Source organism: Mesoplodon densirostris, chromosome 10, assembly GCF_025265405.1.
Source record: "Mesoplodon densirostris isolate mMesDen1 chromosome 10, mMesDen1 primary haplotype, whole genome shotgun sequence".
Lineage (NCBI taxonomy): Eukaryota > Metazoa > Chordata > Mammalia > Artiodactyla > Ziphiidae > Mesoplodon > Mesoplodon densirostris.
In genome coordinates, this window is record NC_082670.1 from 55222293 (window position 1) to 55245605 (window position 23313).

Genomic DNA, 23313 nt, shown 5'->3' on the forward strand with positions numbered 1-23313 from the left:
TTAAATATAAAACAACATGGAGTACAGTCTTATTCAGGAATTAAGTGGCAAAGCAAAAATCAGGGAGTCAGAATTACTACTGAAAAATCCTTAAATCACTTAGAGAGCAAAGTTCAGTTAGCTTTGTGTTGAGTAATTATGGAGATAAAATTTTGAAAGGTTTTGATTGAAACCAAAGGAATTAACAAAAGTTCAGTCTATATACAGATGTCTTGTCATGCTAACTATTTTACTTTATAGGTAACAGTCAAAGCCCTGGTGAATAGAAAATTCCCAAAAGACTCTTCCTGTTTTCAGCGTGCTGTTCCATTTCTTGATCATCAGTTTTCCTTCATCTCAATACACATTTAGAGATTTGTTTGTTGTTGAAAGATTAATAATGGTAATGGAGTCTTCAGTATGTGCTTTAACTTCTAAAGTCAGTCCTCCAAATTAAATATGCTAGAACATGACTTAACCTTACAAATACAAGGTATTATTATTACTATTATTATTATCATTACTACTACTACTACTATCATTATTACTATTACACAATAACTTTCAGGAAATATCTGTAGTGAATAAGGCATTTTTGTTTTTTATTTGTAAGTTTTTTTATTTTTATTTTATATTGGAGTGTAGTTGATTAAAAATGTTGTGTTAGTTTCAGGTGTACAGCAAAATGATTCACTTATACATATACATGTATCTATTCTTTTTTCAAATTCTTTTCCATTTAGGTTATTACAGAATATTGAGCAGAGTTCCCTGTGCTATACAGTAGGTCCTTGTTTGTTACCTATTTTAAATATAATAATGTGTATATGTCAATCCCAACCCCCCAATTTAGCCCTGCCCCCCCCCCACTTTTCCCCTTTGGTAACCATAGGTTTGTTTTCTAAGTCTGTGAGTCTGGTTCTGTTTTGTAAATAAGTTCATTTGTATCATTTTTTTAGATTCCACATATAAGCCGTATCATATGATATTTGTCTTTCTCGGTCTTACTTCACTTAGTATGATAATCTCCAGGTCCACCCATGTTGCTGCAACTGGTATTATTTCATTCTCTTTAATGGCTGAGTAATAATATTCTGTTGTATATATGTACATCATCTTCTTTAATCATTCATCTGTTTATGGACATTTAGGTTGCTTCCATGTCTTGGCTATTGGAAATAGTGCTGCAGTGAACACTGGGGTGCATGTATCATTTCGAACCATCATTTTCTCCAGATATATGCTCAGGACTGGGACTGCTGGATCATGTGGTAGAACTATTAGTTTTTTAAGGAACCTCCATATTGCTTTCCATAGTGGCTTTAGCAATTTACATTCCCACCAACAGTGTAGGAGGGTTCCCTTTTTCTCCACACCCTCTCCAGCATTTATTGTTAGTACACTTTTTTTTTAATAAATTAATTTTATTTCTTTATTTATGGCTAAGTTGGGTCTTCGTTGCTGTGCGCGGGCTCTCTCTAGTTGTGGCGTGCGGGGGCTACTCTTTGTTGCAGCGCGCGGGCTTCTCATTGCTGTGGCTTCTCTTGTTGCGGAGCACAGGCTCTAGGCGCGCGGGTTTCAGTAGCTGTGGCACACGGGCTCAGTAGTTGTGGCTCACAGGCTCTAGAGCGCAGGCTCAGTAGTTGTGGTGCACAGGCTTAGTTGCTCCGCGGCATGTGGGATCTTCCCGGACCAGTGCTCGAACCCGTTTCCCCTGCCTTGGCAGGCGGATTCTTAACCACTGCACCACCAGGGAAGCCCTTGAGTCTTTATCCACTTGAATCATTCAGTAATTATGGATTGAGTAACCATTGATGTCCTGGTGCCTTTCAGATTCTGATAGACTTGTTGTAAAGGTTAAAATGACGTGTCTTAAGACGTGTAAGAGGCACTCGGTGAATAACATTTAATTTTTATTAGGAGTGTGTCGGGAGTGAGCACAGGGCCAAATGTAATCACGGCCAGAACAGCACTCTGTTACCTATAAACACTATAAGTACAACGTGCTGATGTGTTTATAGTCGATAACTTTTTTTGTCAGCTTTTTTTTTTGATTAAACTTTAAGTGATTTTTTTTTTGCTTTATAACAAATATAATCAGTTATACATATACATATGTTCCCATATCCCCTCCCTTTTGCGTCTCCCTCCCACCCTCCCTATCCCACCCCTCCAGGCGGTCACAAAGCACCGAGCTGATCTCCCTGTGCTATGCGGCTGCTTCCCACTAGCTATCTACCTTACATTTGGTAGTGTATATAAGTCCATGCCGCTCTTTCACTTTGTCACAGCTTACCCTTCCCCCTCCCCATATCCTCAAGTCCATTCTCTAGTAGGTCTGTGTCTTTATTCCTGTCTTACCCCTATGTTCTTCATGACATTTTTTTTTCTTAAATTCCATATATATGTGTTAGCATACAGTATTTGTCTTTCTCTTTCTGACTTACTTCACTCTGTATGACAGACTCTAGGTCTATCCACCTCATTACAAATAGCTCAATTTCATTTCTTTTTATGGCTGAGTAATATTCCATTGTATATATGTGCCACATCTTCTTTATCTATTCATCCGATGATGGACACTTAGGTTGTTTCCATCTCCGGGCTATTGTAAATAGGGCTGCTATGAACATTTTGGTACATGTCTCTTTTTGAATTATGGTTTTCTCAGGGTATATGCCCAGTAGTGGGATTGCTGGGTCATATGGTAGTTCTATTTGTAGTTTTTTTCTTTTTTTTAACTTTCTTTTTTTTTTTTTGCGGTATGCGGGCCTCTCACTGTTGTGGCCTCCCCCGTTGCGGAGCACAGGCTCCGGACGCGCAGGCTCCGGACGCGCAGGCTCTGGACGCGCAGGCTCCGGACGCGCAGGCTCAGCGGCCATGGCTCACGGGCCCAGCCGCCCCGCGGCATATGGGATCCTCCCAGACCGGGGCACGAACCCGTATCCCCTGCATCGGCAGGCGGACTCTCAACCACTTGCGCCACCAGGGAGGCCCTATTTGTAGTTTTTTAAGGAACCTCCATACCGTTCTCCATAGTGGCTGTACCAATTCACATTCCCACCAGCAGTGCAAGAGTGTTCCCTTTTTTCCACACCCTCTCCAGCATTTATTGTTTCTAGATTTTTTGATGATGGCCATTCTGACTGGTATGAGATATCTCATTGTAGTTTTGATTTGCATTTCTCTAATGAGTAAAGATGTTGAGCATCCTTTCATGTGTTTGTTGGCAGTCTGTTTATCTTCTGTGGAGAAATGTCTATTTAGGTCTTCTGCCCATTTTTTGATTGGGTTGTTTGTTTTTTTGTTATTGAGCTGCATGAGCTGCTTATAAATTTTGGAAATTAATCCTTTGTCAGTTGCTTCATTTGCAAATATTTTCTCCCATTCTGAGGGTTGTCTTTTGGTCTTGTATATGGTTTCCTTTGCTGTGCAAAAGCTTTTAAGTTTCATTAGGTCCCATGTGTTTATTTTTGTCTTTATTTCCATTTCTCTAGGAGGTGGGTCCAAAAGGATCTTGCTGTGATTTATGTCATAGAGTGTTCTGCCTATGTTTTCCTCTAAGAGTTTGATAGTGTCTGGCCTTACATTTAGGTCTTTAATCCATTTTGAGCTTATTTTTGTGTATGGTGCTAGGGAGTGATCTAACCTCATACTTTTACATGTCCCTATCCAGTTTTCCAAGCACCACTTATTGAAGAGACTGTCCTTTCTCCACTGTACATTCCTGCCTCCTTTATCAAAGATAAGGTGACCATATGTCCGTGGGTTTAACTCTGGGCTTTCTATCCTGTTCCATTGATCTATCTTTCTGTTTTTGTGCCAGTACCATACTGTCTTGATTACTGTAGCTTTGTAGTATAGTCTGAAGTCAGGGAGCCTGATTCCTCCAGCTCCATTTTTCATTCTCAAGATTGCTTTGGCTATTCGGGGTCTTTTGTGTTTCCATACAAATTGTGAAATTTTTTGTTCTAGTTCTGTGAAAAATGCCAGTGGTAGTTTGATAGGGATTGCATTGAATCTGTAGATTGCTTTGGGTAGTAGAGTCATTTTCACAATGTTGATTCTTCCAATCCAAGAACATGGTACATCTCTCAATCTATTTGTATCATCTTTAATTTCTTTCATCAGTGTCTTATAATTTTCTGCATACAGGTCTTTTGTCTCCTTAGGTAGGTTTATTCCTAGATATTTTATTCTTTTTGTTGCAATGGTAAAAGGGAGTGTTTCCTTGATTTCACTTTCAGATTTTTCATCATTAGTATATAGGAATGCCAGAGATTTCTGTGCATTAATTTTGTATCCTGCAACTTTACCAAATTCATTGATTAACTCTAGTAGTTTTCTGGTAGCATCTTTAGGATTCTCTATGTATAGTATCATGTCATCTGCAAACAGTGACAGCTTTACTTCTTCTTTTCCAATTTGGATTCCTTTTATTTCCTTTTCTTCTCTGATTGCTGTGGCTAAAACTTCCAAAACTAGGTTGAATAAGAGTGGTGAGAGTGGGCAACCTTGTCTTGTTCCTGATCTTAGTGGAAATGGTTTCAGTTTTTCACCATTGAGGATGATGCTGGCTGTGGGTTTGTCATATATGGCCTTTATTATGTTGAGGAAAGTTCCCTCTATGCCTACTTTCTGCAGGGTTTTTATCGTAAATGGGTGTTGAATTTTGTCGAAAGCTTTCTCTGCATTGATTGAGATGATCATATGGTTTTTCTCCTTCAATTTGTTAATATGGTGTATCACGTTGATTGATTTGCGTATATTGAAGAATCCTTGCGTTCCTGGAATAAACCCCACTTGATCATGGTGTATGATCCTTTTAATGTGCTGTTGGATTCTGTTTGCTAGTATTTTGTTGAGGATTTTTGCATCTATGTTCATCAGTGATATTGGCCTGTAGTTTTCTTTATTTGTGACATCCTTGTCTGGTTTTGGTATCAAGGTGATGGTGGCCTCGTAGAATGAGTTTGGGAGTGTTCCTCCCTCTGCTATATTTTGGAAGAGTTTCAGAAGGATAGGTGTTAGCTCTTCTCTAAATGCTTGATAGAATTTGCCTGTGAAGCCATCTGGTCCTGGGCTTTTGTTGGTTGGAAGATTTTTTATCAGTTTCAATTTCAGTGCTTGTGATTGGTCTGTTCATATTTTCTATTTCTTCCTGATTCAGTCTTGGCAGGTTGTGCATTTCTAAGAATTTGTCCATTTCTTCCAGGTTGTCCATTTTATTGGCATAGAGTTGCTTATAGTAATCTCTCATGATCTTTTGTATTTCTGCAGTGTCAGTTGTTACTTCTCCTTTTTCATTTCTAATTCTATTGATTTGAGTCTTCTCCCTTTTTTGCTTGATGAGTCTGGCTAATGGTTTATCAATTTTGTTTATCTTCTCAAAGAACCAGCTTTTAGTTTTATTGATCTTTGCTATCGTTTCCTTCATTTCTTTTTCATTTATTTCTGATCTGATTTTTATGATTTCTTTCCTTCTGCTAACTTTGGGATGTTTTTGTTCTTCTTTCTCTAATTGCTTTAGGTGCAAGGTTAGGTTGTTTATTCGAGATGTTTCCTGTTTCTTAAGGTGGGATTGTACTGCTATAAACTTCCCTCTTAGAAATGCTTTTGCTGCATCCCATAGGTTTTGGGTCGTTGTGTCTCCATTGTCATTTGTTTCTAGGTATTTTTTAATTTCCTCTTTGATTTCTTCAGTGATCACTTCGTTATTAAGTAGTGTATCATTTAGCCTCCATGTGTTTGTATTTTTTACAGCTCTTTTCCTGTAATTGATATCTAGTCTCATAGCATTGTGGTTGGAAAACATACTTGATACAATTTCAGTTTTCTTAAATTTACCAAGGCTTGATTTGTGACCCAAGATATGATCTATCCTGGAGAATGTTCCATGAGCACTTGAGAAAAATGTATTCTGTTGTTTTTGGATGGAATGTCCTATAAATATCAATTAAGTCCATCTTGTTTAATGTATCATTTAAAGCTTGCGTTTCCTTATTTATTTTCATTTTGGATGATCTGTCCATTGGTGAAAGTGGGGTGTTAAAGTGTCCCCTACTATGAGTGTGTTACTGTCGATTTCTCCTTTTATGGCTGTTAGTATTTGCCTTATGTATTGAGGTGCTCCTATGTTTGGTGCATAAATATTTACAATTGTTATATCTTCTTCTTGGATCGATCCCTTGATCATTATGTAGTGTCCTTTTTTGTCTCTTCTAGTAGTCTTTATTTTAAAGTCTCTTTTGTCTGATATGAGAATTGCTACTCCAGCTTTCTTTTGGTTTCTATTTGCATGGAATATCTTTTTCCATCCCCTTACTTTCAGTCTGTATGTGTCTCTAGGTCTGAAGTGGGTCTCTTGTAGACAGCATATATATGGGTCTTGTTTTTGTATCCATTCAGCCAATCTGTATCTTTTGGTGGGAGCATTTAGTCCATTTACATTTAAGGTAATTATCGATATGTATGTTCCTATTCCCATTTTCTTAATTGTTTTGGGTTCGTTATTGTAGGTCTTTTCCTTCTGTTGTGTTTCTTGCCTAGAGAAGTTCCTTTAGCATTTGTTGTAAAGCTGGTTTGGTGGTGCTGAACTCTCTCAGCTTTCGCTTGTCTGTAAACGTTTTAATTTCTCCATCAAATCTGAATGAGATCCTTGCTGGGTAGAGTAATCTTGGTTGCAGGTTTTTCTCCTTCATCACTTTAATTATGTCCTGCCACTCCCTTCTGGCTTGTAGCGTTTCTGCTGAGAGATCAGCTGTTATCCTGATGGGGATTCCCTTGTGTGTTATTTGTTGTTTTTGCCTTGCTGCTTTTAATATGATTTCTTTGTGTTTAATTTTTGACAGTTTGATTAATATGTGTCTTGGCGTATTTCTCCTTGGATTTATTCTGTATGGGACTCTCTGTGCCTCCTGGACTTGATTAACTATTTCCTTTCCTATATTAGGGAAGTTTTCAACTATAATCTCTTCAAATATTTTCTCAGTCCCTTTCTTTTTCTCTTCTTCTTCTGGAACCCCTATAATTCGAACGTTGGTACGTTTAATGTTGTCCCAGAGGTCTCTGAGACTGTCCTCTGTTCTTTTCATTCTTTTTTCTTTATTTTGCTCTGCAGCAGTTATTTCCACTATTTTATCTTCCACCTCACTTATCCGTTCTTCTGCCTCAGTTATTCTGCTATTGATCCCATCTAGAGTATTTTTTATTTCATGTATTGTGTTTTTAATCGATGCTTGATTCATCTTTAGTTCTTCTAGGTCCTTGTTAACTGTTTCTTGCATTTTGTCTATTTCCAAGATTTTGGATCTGGGAAATAGCATCTTGGATCATCTTTACCATCATTATTCTGAATTCTTTTTCAGGTAGACTCCCTATTACCTCTTCATTTGTTAGATCTGGTGGGTTTTTATCTTGCTCCTTCTCCTGCTGTGTGTTTTTCTGTCTTCTCATTTTGCTTATGTTACTGTGTTTGGGGTCTCCTTTTTGCAGGCTGCAGGTTCGTAGTTCCCGTTGTTTTTGGTGTGTGTCCCCAGTGGCTAAGGTTGGTTTAGTGGGTTGTGTAGACTTCCTGGTGGAGGGGGCTAGTGCCTGTGTTCTGGTGGATAAGGCTGGATCTTGTCTTTCTGGTGGGCAGGTCCACGTCTGGTGGTGTGTTTTGGGGTGTCTGCGGACTTTTTATGATTTTAGGCCACCTCTCTGCTAATGGGTGGCATTGTGTTCCTGTCTTGCTAGTTGTTTGGCTTAGGGTGTCCAGCACTGTAGCTTGCTGGTCGTTGAGTGAAGCTGGGTGCTGGTGTTGAGATGGAGATCTCTGGACGATTTTTGCCGTTTGATATTATGTGGAGCTGGGAGGTCTCTTGTGGACCAGTGTCCTGAAGTTGGCTCTCCCACCTCAGAGGCACAGCACTGACTCCTGGCTCCTCAATTTGGGATGACGTGTTGTCTATTCATGTATTCCACAGATGCAGGGTACATCAAGTTGATTGTGGAGCTTTAATCCGCTGCTTCTGAGGCTGCTGGGAGAGGTTTCCCTTTCTCTTCTTTGTTCTCACAGCTCCTCTCTCAGCTTTGGATTTGGCCCCGCCTCTGCGTGTAGGTCGCCAGAGGGCGTCTGTTCTTCGCTCAGACAGGACAGGGTTAAAGGAGCAGCCTCTTCGGGGACTCTGGCTCACTCAGGCCGGGCGGGAGGGAGGGGCACGGAATGCGGGGCGAGCCTGCAGCGGCAGAGGTCGGCGTGACGTTGCACCAGCCCGAGGCGCACCGTGCGTTCTCCCAGGGAAGCCGCCCCTGGATCCCGGGACCCCGGCAGTGGCGGGCTGCACGGGCTCCCAGAAGGGCGGTGTGGACAGTGACCTGCGCTCGCACACAGGCTTCTTGGCGGCGGCAGCAGTAGCCCCAGCGTCCCACGCCCGTCACTGGGCTCCGCGCTTTCAGTCGCTACTCGCGCCCGTCTGTGGAGCCCCTTTAAGCAGCGCTCTTAATCCCCTCTCCTCGCGCACCAAGAAACCAAGAGGGAAGAAAAAGTCTCTTGCCTCTTCGGCAGCTCCAGAGTTTTCCCGGACTCCCTCCCGGCTAGCTGTGGCACATTAGCCCCCTTCAGGCTGAGTTCTCGCCGCCAGCCCCAGTCCTCTCCCTGCGCTGTGACCGAAGCCCGAGCCTCAGCTTCCAGTGCTGCGCGCCCCGGCGGGCGAGCAGACAAGCCTCTTGGGCTGGTGAGTGCCGCTCAGCACCGATCCTCTGTTTGGGGATCTCTCCGCTTTGCCCTACCCAGGTATGTGGGGAGTTTCTTGCCTTTTGGGAGGTCTGGGGTCTTCTGCCAGCGTTCAGTAGGTGTTCTGTAGGAGTTGTTCCACGTGTAGCTGTATTTCTGGTGTATCCGTGGGGAGGAAGGTGATCTCCGCTGTTAGTAGACTTTTGATGATGGCTATTCTGACTGTTGTGAGGTGATATCTCATTTTAGTTTTGATTTGCATTTCTCTAATAATTAGTGATGTTGAGCATCTTTTCTTCTTTGAAGAAACGTATATTTAGGTCTTCTGCACATATTTTGATCGGGGTTTTTTTTTATTGAGTTGCATGAGCTGTTTATATATTTTGTAGATAAATCCTTTGTCAGTTGTATCATTTGCAAATATTTTCTCCCATTGTGTGGATTGTCTTTTCATTTTGTTTATGCTTTCCTTTGCTGTGCAAAAGCTTTTGAGTTTAATTGGGTCCCATTTGCTTATATTTGTTTTTATTTCCATTACTCTAGGAGACAGATCAAAAAAGATATTGCTGCAATTTATGTCAGAGAGTGTTCTTCCTATGTTTTCCTCTAAGAGTTTTATAGTATACAGTCTTATATTTGGGTCTTTAATCAATTTTGAATTTATTTTTGTATATGGTGTTAAAGAATGTTCTATTTTATTCTTTTACATGTAGCTGTCCAGTTTCCCCAGCACCAGTTACTGAAGAGACTGTCTTTTCTCCATTGTATAGTCTTGCCTCCTTTGTTGTAGATTGACCATAGCTGCTGGGTTTCTATATTTCTCTTTTTGAGCCAGTACCATACTGTTTTGATGACTTGTAGCTTTGTATTGATAGCATAGCCTGAATCCAGGGAGGCTGATTCCTCCAGCTCCATTTTTCTTTCTCAAGATTGCTTTGGCTATTCAGAGTCTTTTGTGTCTCATACAAATTTTAAGATTTTTTTGTTCTACTTCTGTAAAAATGTCATTGGTAGTTTGATAAGGATTTCATTGAATCTGTAGACTGCCTTGGGTAGTATAGTTATTTTGACAATATTGATTCTTCCAGTCCAAGAACATGGTATATCTTTCCATCTGTTTGTGTCATCATTGATTTCTTTCATCAGCATCTTATAGTTTATTGAGTACAGGTCTTTTGCCTCCTTAGTTAAGTTTATTCCTAGGTATTTTATTCTTTAGGGTGTGATGGTAAATGGAACTGTTTCCTTAATTTCTCTTTCTGATCTTTTATTGTTAATGTATAGGAATGCAACAGATTTCTGTGTATTAATTTTGTAGCCTGCAACTTTACCAAATTCATTGATGAGCGCTAGAGGTTTCCTGTTAACATCATTGGGATTTTCTATGTATTGGATCATGTCATCTGCAAACAGTGATAGTTTTACTACTTCTTTTCTAATTTGGATTCCTTTTATTTCTTTTTCTTCTATGATTACTGCAGCTAGAACTTGCAAAACTATGTTGAAAAAAAGTGGCAAGAGTGGACATTCTTGTCTTGTTCCTGATCTTAGGGTGAAAAGCTGAAAGCATTTCCTCTGAGTATGATGTTAGCTATAGGTTTGTCATATATGGCCTTTATTATGATGATGTATGTTCCCTCTAGCCCCACTTTCTGGAGAGTTTTTATCATAAATGTGTGTTGAATTTTGTCAGTTTTCCTGCATCTATTGAGATGATCATATGGTTTTTACTCTCCAGTTTGATAATGTGCTGTATCACATTGATTGATTTGCATATACTGAAGAATCCTTGCATCCCTGAGATAAATCCCATTGATCATGGTGTATGACCTTTTAATGTGTTGTTAGATTTGGTTTGCTAGTATTTTGTTGAGGATTTTTTGCACCCATGCTCATCAGTGATATTGGCCTGTAATTTTCTTTTTTTGTGATATCGTTGTTTGGTTTTGGTATCAGGGTGATGGTGGCCTTGTAGAATGAACTTGAGAGTGTTCCTTCCTCTGTAATTTTTTGGAATAGTTTCAGAAGGATAGGCCTTAAGTCTACTATATATGTTTAATAGAATTCACCTGTGAAGCTGTCTGGTCCTGGGCTTTTGTGGAAGATTTTTAATCACAGTTTCAATTTCAGTACTTGTAATTGACCTGTTCATATTTTCAATTTCTTCCTGATTCTATCTTGGGAGATTTTACCTTTCTAAGAATTTGTCCATTTCTTCTAGGTCGTTCATTTTATTGGCATATAGTTGCTCATAGTTGTCTCTTATGATCCTTTGTATTTCTGTGGTATCCACTTTAATTTCTCCCTTTTCATTTCTAATATTATTGATTTGAGCCCTCTTCTATTTTTTCTTAATGAGTCTGGCAAAAGGTTTTCAACTTTGTTTATCTTTTCAAAGAACTAGCTTTAAGTTTCATTGATCTTTTCTATTGTTTTCTTCGTCTCTATTTCATTTATTTCTGCTCTGATCCTTATAATTTCTTTCCTTCTACTAACTTTGGGTTTCATTGTTCTTTTACCCTAGTTGCTTTAGGTGTAAGGTTACATTGTTTATTTGAGATATTTCTTGTTTCTTGAGGTAAGATTGTATTGCTATAAACATCCCTCTTAGAACTGCTTTTGCTCTGTCCCATAGTTTTTGGATCATCATGTTTTCATTGTCATTTGTCTCTAGGTATTTTTTGATTGTCTCTTTGATGTCTTCAGTGATCCATTGGTTGTTTAGTAGCACATTGTTTAGCCTCTACATGTTTGTGGTTTTTAGTTTTGACTGTAATTTATTTATAATCTCATAGTATTGTGGTTGGAAAAGATGCCTGATATGATTTCAATTTTCTTAAATTTACCGAGGTTTGATCTGTGGCCCAAGATGTGATCTATCCTGGAGAATGTCCTATGTAGAGTTGAGAAGAAAGTGTATTCTGCTTCTTTTGGATGGAATGCTTTATAAATATCAATTTAATCCATCTGGTCTAATGTGTAATTTAAGGCTTGTGTTTCCTTATTGATTTTCTGTCTGGATGATGTGTCCATTGGTGTAAGTGGGGTGTTAAAATCCCCCACTATTATTGTGTTACTGTTGACTTCCCCTTTTATGGCTGTTAGCATTTGCCTTATACATGAGGTGCTCCTATGTTGGGTGCATATATATTTATAATTGTTATATCTTCTTCTTGGATTGATCCCTTGATCATTATGTAGTGTCCTTCTTTGTCTCTTGTAACAGTCTTTGTATTAAAGTCTATTTTTTCTGATATGAGTATTTCTACTCCAGGTTTCTTTTGATTTCCATTTGCATGGAATATCTTTTTCCATCCCCTCACTTTCAGTCTGTATGTGTCCCTAGTCCAAAGTGGGTCTCCTGTAGACAGCATATATATGTGTCTTGTTTCTGTATTCATTCAGCCAGTCTGTGTCTTTTGTTTGGAGCATTTAATCCATTTACATTTAAGGTAATTATCAGTATTTATAGTCCTATTGCCATTTTCCTAATAGTTTTGGATCTGTTTTTGTCAGTCTTCTTCCCTTTCTCTTTTGTTCTCTTGTGGTTTGATGACTCTAGTGTTGTGTTTGGGTTACTTTTTCTTTTGTGTGTTTGTATCTATTGTAGTTTTTTGGTTTGCAGCTCCCAGGAGGTTTTGATATAGGAGTCTATATATAAACAAGATTATTTTAAGTTGCTGGTCTTTTCATTTCAAATGCAATTGCCATTTCTTACGTTTATACTCTTCTCACAGTTGCTGGTTTTGATATCATATTTGTTTGTGGATGATTTCCTACTATTACTTTATGTTTTCCTTTACCGGTGAGCTTTCCCATTTGTGATTTTCTTGTTTCTAGCTGTGACCTCTTTTTTTTCTCCCACGTAGAGAAGTTCCTTTAGCATTTGTTGTAAGGCTGGTTTGGTGGCGCTGAATTCTTTTAGCTTTTGCTTGTCTGTAATGCTTTGGATTTCTCCATTGATTCTGAACAAGAGCCTTGCTGGGTAGAATATTCTTGGTTGTAGGTACTTCCCTTTCATAATTGTAAATATATAATGCCACTCCCTTTTGGCCTGCAGAGTTTCTGATGAAAAATCAGCTGATAGCTTTATGAGGATTCCCTTTTATGTTATTTGTTGTTTTCCCTTATTGCTTTTAATAATTTTTCTTTGTATTTAATTTTTGTTACTTTGATTATGGTGTGTCTCGGTGTGTTCCTCCTTGGATTTATCCTGTATCAGGATCCTGTATTCTACATTTCCTGGACTTGGGTGACTGTTTCCTTTCCTGTGTAGGGGAAATTTTTGGCTATAATATCTTCAAATATTTTCTCAGGCCCTTTCCCTTTTTCTTCTTCTGTGAATGTTGGTGCATTTAACATTGTCCCAGAGGTCTCTGAGACTTTCATCATTGCTTTTCATTCTTTTTTCTTCTTTTAAATAAATTTATTTATTTGTTTGTTTGTTTGTTTTTGGCTGCATTGGGTCCTCATTGCTCTGTGTGGGCTTTCTCTAGTTGCGGAGAGTGGGAGCTACTGTTCATTGCAGTGCATGGGCTTCTTATTGTGGTGGCTTCTCTTGTTCCAGAGCATGGGCTCTAGGCATTCAGGCTCAGTAGTTGTGGCTCACAGGCTGTAGAGCACAGGCTCAGTAGTTGTGGTGCACGGGCTTAGTTGCTCTGTGGCATGTGGGATCTTCCCAGACCAGGGCTCGAACCCATGTTCCCTGCATTGGCAGGCGGATTCTTAACCACTACACCATGAGGGAAGTCCCCTTTTTTTTTCTTTATTCTGTTCTGTGGCATTGATTTCCACCACTCTGTCTTCCAGTTCACTTATCTGTTCTTCTGCCTCAGTTATTCTGCTATTGATTCCTTCTAGTATATTTTTCATTTCAGTTATTATGTTGTTCATCTCTGTTTGTTTTTTCTTTTTCTTTAAATCTTCTATCTCTGTTGAAAATTTTTTGTATCTTCTTGGTCTATACCTCCATTCTTCTTCTGAGGGTTTGGATCACTTACTATCATTACTCTGAATACTTTTTTCAGGGAGATTGCCTATCTCCTCTTTATTTAGTTGTTCTTGTGGGTTCTTCTCTTGTTCCTTCATTTGCAACATATTTCTCTGTCATCTCATTTGTCTGTGTATGTGGTCTCCTTCCCACAGGCTGCAGGATCATAGTTCCTCATGCTTCTGGTGTCTGCCCCCTGTTGGGTGAGGCTGGTCCAGGGGCTTGTGTAGGCATCCTGGTGGGAGGGGACTGGTGCCTGCCCTCAGGTGGGTAGAGCTGGCACTTGTCCCTCTGGTGGGCAGAGCCATGTCAAGGGCTGTGTTTTGAGGTGGCTGTGAGCTCAATATGTCTTTAGTCAGCCTGTCTTCTGATGGGTGGGGCTGTGTTCCTATCTTGTTGGTTGTTTGGCCTGGGGATTTACAGCACTGGAGCCTGCAGGCTATTGGGTGAAGTCAGGTATTTGTGGCGTAATGGGGACTTCCCAGAGAGCTCACGCTGATCAGTATTACCTGGGACCTCTGCTACTTGTGCTCCCACAGTGAGCTACAGCTGACCTGGCCTCCCCAGAAGACCCTCCAAGACGCCTAGGTAGGTCTATCCCAGGTTCCTATGGAGGTACTGCTTTGTACTGGGCCCCAGTGCATGTGGGATCTTGTATGCCTTCCAGGAGTGGAGTCTCTGTTTCCCCCTGCCTTGCAGAACTCCTGCACTCAAGCCCCACTGGGTGTCAAGGCTGAATGCTCTGGGGGTTCTTCCTCCAGATACCAGATGCTCAGACTGTCTTGGAGGGCTATTTTTATGTGGGAATGTCCCTGCATAGCCTATATTGGTTTAATATTTTTTGGTGCAAGAGGTGTTTTTATTATAGATGTCTGCCACCTCTTTTCTCAGTGTATGCTGGTAGTTAACCCCTTGATACAGTAGGTGTGACTGGTGTTGTGGTGACCAGAGCCTGCCCTGCATATTTAGTGGGGACTCCCCTTTGCTCTGTGGTTGTCACTGCCCTGTTTGGATCAGGGTCTGCTCCCTAGTTGTTGGAACAGAGGCCCCCAGATCTGTTTCTTAGCTGTGTTTCTGATCTGTGGTGTGATGTAGACAGGACTGGAGCATTCCCACTGAGAGAGAAGCCACTGAGTATTCCTCCTCTGGAACTGTTCACCTGTGAGTGTGCTCTGTTTTGTCACCTTTCACCCGTTGTGGGGGCACTCAGATTACACTGTTATTGGCACTGCTGTCAGCCCCACCTTAACCATAGGTATGCCAGCAGTTGGCCCTGGTGTCTCTCAGGCATTGTTTTCACCAAGCCACCAGCACAGAGCCACTGAAGTCAGGTCCCAAGATTGTAGTAATCATGGATCTGGACAGGCTATGGGCACTATGGAAGCATCTCAGACTCTGGCCTTGCCCAACCCCCACATGTACCTGCCCACAAACTCCACAGCTGCTAAAGCTTGACCCATCTTGGCTGTGGGAGCACTCATTGTCGGATCAGATGTTCTGCAGGTTCTGAGTTTACAAAGCTAGTTGCAGGGTGTAAATCCAGTTTGTGCAGCTGTGAGGAGAGATTTCAGCTCTTCTCCCATCATCTCTCATGGCCCCTGGGGCTCAGCTATGGTTTCAGCCCCACCTATCTGTATCGGCCACCCACAGGCATCTGCTCCTGAAGCTGCCCTGGAGCACACAAGCCTACCCTGGCAGGAAGGGGTGGAGTAGGCGGCAGCCAGGGGCATAAGAGCCTGCCCCAGTGGGAGCCCTTCCCAGTGCCTGGGGAGGCAGGGGCTGGTGCATGGGGAGAGAGGCTGCATAGGTGGCCTGCCCTTTGTACATCACTCAACAACGGCACTTCGCTTCTATGGCGATCTGGGCTTGCTCTCCGAGCATTCTCCATTGTGGAGCTCCTCACTCCCATCCCCTCAGACTGTCTTCTCACAGCCAACAGCAGTCCTTTCCACACGTCTGCTCTCCAAACCCAACATTCTAGCACCCTGCCCCTGTATACACCAGTGGACACACCTCTCAGGTTTGGGCGTGCAGGGCTGTGGCATGGACCATCTGTGTAGGTTTCACTCTGTCCAGCCTGCCACAGACCAGTTGCTGTACTCTCTTTCAAGCCCCCAAAGCTCCCCTCTGTCCCAGCTGATCTCCCCACCACTAAGGGGGCTTCCCTGGACGTGGGAAATTCTCCTCCCCTTCAGCTCTCCGCAAGGGGTGCAGGTCCCGTCCCACTTCTCCTCTTCCTTTTCCCTTCTTCTTTCTTTGATCCTACTCTGTTATGTGGGGATCTTTCTGGTCCTCTTAGTTGTCTGAGGTCCTCTGCTAGTGTTCAGCAGGTGCTCTGTGAGAACTGTTCCATTTGTAGATGTATTCTTTTTTTTTTTTTTTTTTTTTTTGGTACACGGGCCTCTCACTGTTTTGGCCTCTCCCGTTGCGGAGCACAGGCTCCGGACGTGCAGGCTCAGCGGTTATGGCTCACGGGCCCAGCCGCTCCACAGCATATGGGATCTTCCCGGACCAGGGCACGAACCCGTGTCCCCTGCATCGGCAGGTGGACTCTCAACCACTGCGCCACCAGGGAAGCCCTGTAGATGTATTCTTAATGCATTTGTGGGGAGAGTTGAACTTTACGTCCTCTTACTCCTCCATCTTGACTCCCCCTGTAATTTAATTTAAAATACCTTTAGTATAGATATAAATAGACATTATGATATTAAATGTATGTGTGATGGGTTAAACTATTTTTCAGGGGCACTCAGTGACCCTAATCAGAATTTCACACCCCACAGGAGGTCAGCTCTCATTTAATGAGAAAGGCCAGAGGGTTGTACAAGTATTTTAAGCTATCCATATTTCAATTAGCATAATGATTGTTAGAAATGAGTTGCCTGATGAAAGCAGTGCCATGTTAATTAGCATAATGAAACTGGAAATGAGCTCCCATTTGTGAAATTTGGAGTATTCACGATAGCATGCATTGGCTAAAGTATTTTAGAGATACTCCCCACTCTACACAGGAAAGATAGAATAAGACTGTAGGGAAACTTGTAGCCTATAACTTTAGGGGTGTTGCTTGTGGCTTATTCTCAAAACAAGACTGTTGTAAAGTAGATTTCTCTCTAAGGAAAATGTAGTCCCACCTCTAGAAAATGGTCAAGATACAAACCCCCTTCCTTGCAACTGTCCAGAATCTCCTCTTCTCCCTGCCTGATTAAATCAGCTTTAGCTGCCTCCACTTGTAAGCCCACAGTGAGATGCTCTCCTTTCTCAGGGTTGTCCCCACCTTTCATGGTCACTGTATGATGTGACAGGGATGGGGGTCTCTGCCTGACCCAGAGGGAGCATCTCTGCCTCTGATAGATTCTAGCAAGACTGTCCCCATCCACCTTTACACCTAGACCCCGATTCACTTGCAGTATCCAGAATCATGCCAGAATCTATGCTAGGACACATACCCCTGCCCTCAAGGATTTTCAGTCTAATATGAGAACCTGAGACTGGAGTGTGGTTAACTAGGCAGGAAAGTTGTAAGAGAAGAGACCAGCTTTATAGAGCCTTTGGTCCTTGGATTCTTCTTAGCTTTGTGTAGACTAAGTATTCTCACTTTTATTCTAGGGGAGCTGCAAAACCTTTGGAGGGCTTGAAGAGAAGGAATGATGGGATTTGATTTACCTTAGATGACTCCAGCCTCAGGTTCCCACCTCCAGATTTTTGAACTTCCTGTTTCCTCTACCTAGAGTGCTTTTCCTCTAAGTCTTTCCAAGATTAGCTTATAATTATCTTCCACATCCAGACCTACATGAGAGACCTTCCCTGATACCAAATCTTAGGTATTTATCCAGCCACTTTCTATTACAGAATATACTTAAATATTCTGTTTTGAGATTCTTTTTCTTTTTGATTGTTTGCTGATTGATCCATTGATTGTACATCTACTCCTTGTGGGAAGTAAAATCCAAGAGAGTAGGGGAGGTATCTGCCTCTTTCATTGGTCTTTCCTTAGCATCTGGAATACTGCCTGCCTTTCTCATAGTAGGCACTCAAGTCAATAATTGATGATTGGATGAATAAAGGTGTTATTTTCATTTATCCAGACATCATTAAACTGTTAACAAGGAAGGTGTTGAATCACTTATTTCCTCATTATGCTTTAAAACAACCAAAGCCAGTTTCACCTACTCACAAAGCCTTGACAGATGCTTCTGGCCACACAGTATCTCTCATCTCCTACCAGTGTCTCTCACTGTGTTCCCACATAGCTGATCTCTGTTCCCTTCTCATATATTAACTAACTCACTGAGCATACTTAAAAACTTCCAATCTGCTTGGAACAGAGTGCCAGAGACTACCATATTATTTGATGGGATTCACAAAGGCGTTTAGCTAAATTTAAAAAATAAAAAACAGGGCTTCCCTGGTGGCACAGTGGTTGAGAGTCCGCCTGCCGATGCAGGGGACACAGGTTCATGCCCCGGTCTGGGAAGATCCCACATGCCGCAGAGCGGCTGAGCCCGTGAGCCATGGCTGCTGAGCCTGTATGTCCAGAGCCTGTGCTCCGCAATGGGAGAGGCCACAACAGTGAGAGGCCCGCGTACCGCAAAAAAATAAAAATAAAAATAAAAAATAAATAAAAAATAAAAGAGGAGGCAGAGACAAGATGGCAAAATAGAAGGACGTGAGCTCACTTCTTATGAAAACACCAAAATCATAACTAACTGCTGAATAACCATTGACAAAAAAATGCTGGAACCTACCAGAAAAGTTATCCTACATCCGAAGACAAAGAAGAAGCCACAATGAGATGGTAGGAGGGGTGCAGTCATGACAAAATCAAATCCCATACAGCCAGGTGGGCAAGCCACAAACTGGAAAATAATTATACCACAGAAGTTCTCCCACAGGAGTGAAAGTTCAGAGCCCCACGTCAGGCTCGCCACCCTGGGAGTCTGACAATGGGAAGAGGAGCCCCCAGAGAATCTGGCTTTGAAGACCAATGGGGTTTGCAGGAATTCCACAGGACTGGGGGGAAAAGAAACTCTCCTCTAGGAAGCCACACACAACATCTCATGTTCATTAGGACCCAGGGAAAAAATGTAATGACTTCATAAGAACCTGGGACAGACCTACCTGCAGGTATTGGAGGGTCTCCTGCAGAGGTAGGGGATGGCTGTGGCTCACTGTGGGAATAAAGACACTGGTGGTGGCAGTTCTGGTGAGTACTCATTGGCGTGAGCCCTCCAGGAGGCTGCCGTTTTCTCACCAAGACCTGGCCCCTCCCAACAGCCCATAGGTTCCAGTTCTGGGACACCTCAGGCAGAACAGCCAAAAGGCCAGGAACACAGCCCCAACCATCAGCAGACAGGCTATTTAAAGTCTTCCTGAGCACACAGCAGCCAGCTAAACACACCCCCAGACAAAGCCCTGCCCACCACAGGGACAAGATCCAGCTCCACCCACCAGTGGAGATCATAAGAGACTACTACAAGCAACTATATGCCAATAAAATGGACAACCTAGAAGAAATGGACAAATTCTTGGAAAGGTACAACCTTCCAAAACTGAAACAGGAAGAAATAGAAAATATAAACAGACCAATCACAAGCACTGAAATTGAAACTATGATTAAAAAACGACCAACAGGGGCTTCCCTGGTGGCGCAGTGGTTGAGAGTCTGCCTGCCGATGCAGGGGACACGGGTTCGTGCCCCATTCTGGGAAGATCCCACATGCCGCAGAGCGGCTGGGCCCATGACCTATGGACGCTGAGTCTGCACGTCCGGAGCGCGTGCTCTGCAACGGGAGAGGCCACAACAGTGAGAGGCCCGCGTACCGCAAAAAAAAAAAAAAAAAAAAAACCAACAAACAAAAGTCCAGGACCAGACAGCTTCACAGGCAAATTCTATCAGAAATTTAGAAAAGAGGTAACAACTATCCTTCTGAAACTCTTCCAAAAATTTCAGAGCAAGGAACACTCCCACACTCATTTTACAAGGCCACAATCACCCTGATACCAAAATCAGACAATACCACAAAAAAGAAAATTACAGGCCAATAACACTGATGAACATACATGCAAAAATCCACAACAAAATACTAGCAGATGAAATCCAACAACACAGTAAAAGGATCATACACCCTGATCAAGTGGGATTTATCCTAGGGATACAAGGATTCTTCAACGTATGCAAATCAATCAATGTGATACACCACATTAACAAATTGAAGAATAAAAACCATATGATCATCTCAATAGATGGAGAAAAAGCTTTTAATAAAGTTCAACACATTTATGATAAAAACTCTCCAGAAAGTGGGGCTAGAGGCACCCTACCTCAACAAAATAAAGGCCATATATGACAAACCCATAACTAACATCATGCTCAATGGTGAAAAACTGAAAGCATTTCCTGTAAGATCAGGAACAAGACAAGAATGTCCACTCTCGCCACTTTTATCCAACATGGTTTTGGAAGTTCTAGCCATGGCTATCAGAGAAGAAAAAGAATTGAAAGGAATCCAAATTGGGAAAGAAGTAGTAAAACTGTCACTGTTTGCAGATAACATGATACTTATACATAGAAAATCCTAAACATGTTAACAGAAAACTAGCTCATCAATGAATTTGGTAAAGTTGCTTGATACAAAATAAATGCACAGAAATCTGTTGCATTCCTATAAACTAACAATGAAAGATCAGAAAGAGAAATTAGGGAAACAATTCCATTTACCATCACATGAAAAAAATAAAATACCTAGGAATAAACCCATCAAAGAAGGCAAAAGACCTCTTCTCAGAAAACTGTAAGATGTTGGGACTTCCCCGGTGGCACAGTGGTTGAGAATCCTCCTGCCAATTCAGGGGACACGGACTCAATTCCTGGTCCGGGAAGATCCCACATGCCATGGAGCAACTATGCCCATGCGCCACAACTATTGAGCCTGTGCTCTAGAGCCTGAGAGCCACAACTACTGAGCCCACGTGCCACAACTACTGAAGCCCACGTGCCTAGAGCCCGTGCTCTGCAACAAGAGAAGCCACCGCAATGAGAAGCCTGCGCACTGCAACAAAGAGTAGTCCCTGCTCGCTGCAACTAGAGAAAGCCTGCACACAGCAACAAAGACCCAATGCAACCAAAAATAAATAAATAAATTTATAAAAAAGAAAACTATAAGATGTTGATGAAAGAAATCTAAGATAACACAAACAGATGGAAAGATAAACCATGTTTTTGGATTGGAAGAATCAATATTGTCAACATGACTATACTACCCAAAGCAATCTACAGATTCTATGCAATACCTATCAAATTACCAATGGCATTTTTCACAGAATTAGAACAAAAAATCTTAAAGTTTGGGGATTCCCTGGTGGCGCAGTGGTTGAGAGTCCGCCTGCCGATGCAGGGGACACGGGTTCATGCCCTGGTCCAGGAAGATCCCACATGCCACGGAGCAGCTGGGACCATGAGCCATGGCCGCTGAGCCTGCGCGTCCGGAGCCTGTGCTCTGCAACGGGAGAGGCCACAGCAGTGAGAGGCCTGCGTACTGCAAAAAAAAAAAAAAAAAAAAACTTAAAGTTTATATGAGACACAAAAGACCCTGAATAGCCAAAGCAATCTTGAGAAAGAAAAACGGAGCCAGAGGAACAGGCTCCCTGACTTCGGACTATACTACAAAGCTACAGTCATCAAAACAGTATGGTACTAACACAGAAACAGAAATATATATCAATGGAACAGGATAAAGAGTGCAGAGATAAACCCACATACCTATGGTCAACTAATCTATGACAAAGGATGCAAGAATATACCATGGAGAAAAAACAGTCTCTTCAGTAACTGGTGCTGGGAAAACTGGACAGCAACATGTAAGAGAATGAAATTAGAACACTCTATGACACCATACACAAAAATAAAATGTATTAAAGACCTAAATGTAAAGCTGGATGGTATAAAACTCTTAGAGGAAAACATAGGAAGAACACTCTCTGACATAAATTGCAGCAATATCTTTTTTGATCCACCTTCTAGGGTAATGAAAATAAAAAGAAAAATAAACAAATGGGACCTAATTAAACTTAACAGCTTTTACACAGCAAAGGAAACCATAAACAAAATGAAAAGACAGCCTAAAGAATGGGAGAAGATATTTGCAAATGAAGCAACTGACAAGGGATTAATCTCCAAAATATACAAATAACTCATAGAGCTTAATGTCAAAAAAACAGACAACCCAATCAAAAAATGGGCAGAAGATCTAAATAGACATTTCTCCAGAAAAGACATACACGTGAACAAAACACACATGAAATGATGCTCAACATCACTAATGATCAGACAAATGCAAATCTAGACTGCAGTGAGGTATCACCTCCCACCAGTTAGAATGGCCAACATCAAAAAATCTACAAAAAATAAATGCTAGAGATGGTGTGAAGAAAAGGGAACCCTCCTATACTGTTGGTGGGAATGTAAATTGGTACAGCCACTATGGAAAACAGTATGGAGGTTCCTCAAAAAACTAAAAGTAGAGTTGCCATATTATCCAGCAGTCCCACTCTTGGGCACATATCTTGTGAAAAGCATAATTCAAAAAGATACATGCACCCCAATGTTCATCACTGCACTATTTACAATAGCCAAGACATCAAAGCAACCTAAATGTCCATCAACAGAGGAGTGGATAAAGAAGTGGTACATATATATACAATGGAATATCACTCAGCCATAAAAAAGAACAAATTAATTCCACTGGTAGCAACATGGATGGACCTAGAGATCGTCATACTGAGTGAAGTAACTCAGACTGAGAAAGACAGCTATCATGATATTGCTTATGTGTGGAATCTAAAAAAATGGTACAAATGAACTTATTTACAAAACAGAAATGAAGTCACAGATGTAGAAAACAAACTTATGGTTACCAGCGGGGAAAGAGGGAGGAGATAAATTGGGAGAACACGATTGACACATACACACTACTATATATAAAATAGATAACTAATAAGGACCTACTGTGTAGCACAGGGAACTCTACTCTCTACTCTGTGATGGCCTATATGGGCAAAGAATCTAAAAAAAAGTGTGTATATTTATACGTATAAAACTGATTCACTTTACGTACACCTGAAACTAACACAATATAAATCAACTATACTCCAATAGAAAGTAGATAAATCAATAAATTACAACACAACAGAAGGTTATAGGACAAAATTTAGAGAAATATTTAAAATGTGCATGTGAACAAAAAGGTTATATTTGGAATCATGGGTATTCCAAATTACACTTTCCAAGCTAAAAAAACATTACTTCCCATTTTGTATTCATGCTTTTTTTTCCTCCTATTGTTAGAAGAGGCTGTTAATGCAAGAGACTCTGATTACTCTTAGCCCAAACGGGGGAAATGATACCTGTGTTTTATTTTGGAAGTTCTTTGGAAATTCCTGTTCCTGCTTAGGTTATTCTCAGTTTTTCTTTGTGCTATTTAGGAAATCTTAAAAATAACTAGGGGCTTCCATGGTGGCGCAGTGGTTGAGAGTCCGCCTGCCGATGCAGGGGACACGGGTTCGTGCCCCGATCCCGGAAGATCCCACATGCCGCGGAGCGGCTGGGCCCGCGAGCCATGGCCGCGGA

At 41.4% G+C, this 23313-nt stretch overlaps 1 protein-coding gene across 6 annotated transcripts in view; it reads left to right on the forward strand.

The window, feature by feature from the left end:
• RBMS3 (RNA binding motif single stranded interacting protein 3) overlaps window positions 1–23313 on the forward strand; it is a 743532-nt gene that overhangs the window by 710135 nt on the left and 10084 nt on the right. The window lies entirely within an intron of this gene.